This window comes from Varanus komodoensis, unplaced genomic scaffold (assembly GCF_004798865.1).
Source record: "Varanus komodoensis strain SLA01 unplaced genomic scaffold, ASM479886v1 scaffold8, whole genome shotgun sequence".
Lineage (NCBI taxonomy): Eukaryota > Metazoa > Chordata > Lepidosauria > Squamata > Varanidae > Varanus > Varanus komodoensis.
Genome location: NW_025336481.1, coordinates 2,324,691 through 2,327,344, shown reverse-complemented (window position 1 = coordinate 2,327,344; position 2,654 = coordinate 2,324,691).

The window sequence follows — 2,654 nt, the reverse complement described above, 5'->3', positions numbered from 1 at the left end:
CCTGGCATGGCGTCGCTGCCAGCCCCAGCCCTCCTACAACGTTGCTGGCCAAGCTGAGTTTTTTCAAACGATACGAAAAGCCAGTTTAACATAGACGAGAAATGATCAGTGTCCCTCCTTTCCGACGGCTGTCCACTCTTGGAAAGAACAGCAGCCAAACCCACCCCCCACCCTGCAACTACAACCTGCGTCTAGTCTGCCGTGCGTCCTTTTTAGCTGCCCGTTTGCACCCTCAACCCACTCTTCACTAAAATGCATGCAAAGAAAATACAATTTTTCACCCACACACTTCCCCGCCCCCCGCATGAATTGGCAAACGATAAATAGGATAAATAGGATAAATTAGAATGCTTAAATAGATATTCCTACACTTACGGCAACAATGGCCCTCCTTGAAGTTTCTTCATTCTTTTAAAAAATCTTCCGTGAAAAAGAAAAGATGGACTATAGAAAGAAATCGTTTTCCTGCTCCCCACAGCAGTGTCGAGAACGCCTGACCCCCACCCCACGCCCCTGGCTGGTGCAGGTGAGAAGGTGGGAGGTGAGCAGATGGGCAAACACTGGGAAATCACCCCCCCCACACACACACACTTTCCTCTAATAGTTCCATAATGGAGAAGGAAAACAGACAATGTAGCCACGGAAAAACAAGCATGGAGCTGCAAAATAAGGGTGCGTGTCGCAGCCATGCAGAACCTTTCATTTTCAGAGAAGCCCTGGGGGCTGCATGCGGGGTGGGTGGGGCCTAGGGCAAAAGGGGTGGGGCCAGAGCACCAGCAAATGCCCAATCACAAGTGCAATCCCATGCGTGTTTAGAGAGAAATGACCTACATTTCCGGGCATGGTCCGGCCAATTATGGGGCATGCTGGGAGTTGTAGGCCCCTTTTCTGTCGAAACTTGCCTGCCATTGCACCTTAAAGCTGCTATTGCCGGTGATGGAGCCTTGCGGAAAAGAGCAGGAGATCTCTTTCTGTCGGGCCCTTTTCGAGCCTTCTCCAAAAGATGCTCCTACCACGAGGGCAGGAAAAGTGTGCCCTGAACACAGGGAGGGGATCCAGCCATGTTTTTCGGGGGTTTCTTAGGAGTTCCACAACAGGAGAAGCGATTGCGGACAAGCCTCCTAAGGACACTCCGGAATGCATCTCTGCTCAGCATTGCTGGGAGTGCAGGATCTGTGCTAGGCCCATGCTGTCTGAAGGTGAACCTGAGCCAAGGTATGTGCAGGGCTTCCACAGGTGCTCAGAGGTGGGCGGGGACAGGAAGTTTTCCCTGTAGGAAGCTTGGAGCCCCCAGGGGTCAGTCATGGGGACCTTTCAGGCATCCCGCGCAGGAGAGCATGGCCCCAAAGCTTGGGCTCGTTGCTTCGGTGGATCCCTGGCAGTCTGAATCTGAGGGCAGGTGCCCTGCCCGACTCCTCTGTGCTTGTGCGTTGCCACAGGAAGGTGCGGTCCTGGTGCGAAACGACGAAAAAAGGTAGTTACCCTTGTCAACTAGAATGGCCCATTTGCTGGTTAAAAGCAGATCCTTGTCAGAGGCCGGGGTGGACTTGCAGAGTCTCTGGAAAGTCCAGTTCCAATCCAGGAAAGGTGTAGGCGGTGCTTGGGCGCGCTGAGTCTCGCAGAAGATGTCGCGCTCACGATGCAAGGTGTCCTCGTGTGCAGTGCAGCCCCACTGGGGCACTGGAGCCCTTGCTGGAGCCTGCACTCTGCACGCGGCCCTTGGAGCCATCTCCTCCACATTCGGAGGAGGAGAACGGAGGACCACATCTGCAGCAAAAACGTAACCTTGGTCTTAAGGCTCTAGGTTCCAGCGTACAGAAAGGACACCTGGCAAGATGACCTCAGATACCTGGAATGCTCATCTGGTTATTTCTGGCTGTGTGATGGAATGGGCACCCAGCGCCTTTGGCAGACCCTTTCCGGTGTATTAGCCATCTGCCCCATTGGGCCGCCTTTCCTACGGGTGTCCCCAGAAGTGATGAGTTGCGCCAACAGACTACCCTTCTTTCCCCAAGTTCCGTTTCCTGTGCCTGATATAACCTGTTCATGCCTTCCTGGCGTTTCAACCTGATTGTTTTAAGTAGTACCCTCCCCCAACCACCCCACACCTGGCCTCGCCAGCTGCACAGACCCCCCACAACCCGCTTCTCAGGTTTCACAGCTTACGCGTTTGTTCTGTACCCAAAGAGATCATCGCTTCCCAAAAGGGCAACACTGAAAGTTTCATTCTCCCTAAAATGGGGAGAGGGAGCAGCATTGAATAAATACTGTAATAAATTAGATAATAAATACACCTGGAGGTTCCCAAGTTTTCTGAAAGGGGGAAGGGTGGTGCCCCTTCTTCTAGGTAATGCTGGGGGGGGGATTTGTCTCACTTGGGGAACAAGCCTGGGGTCTCTCGAAGACCACCCCTTGCTAGCAAGAATGGAGTTATTGCTTCAGCTGATGATTTGGGGAGGAAGGAGGGGGAACGAGGCTGGGTCTTGGGGTCGACGGGGGCGGCGTCCCTCCAAGGCCGGCTGCGCTCCAAGGAGGAAGAGACGCCGCCGAGGTCAGCAGGGGCGCCCGCCCGCCCGCCGCGCGCACCCGCGGCAGCGGGGCGCCGGCTCCGGGCCGCTCCGGCCTCGGCGCGCAGGGACCGGCCCGCGCGCGCC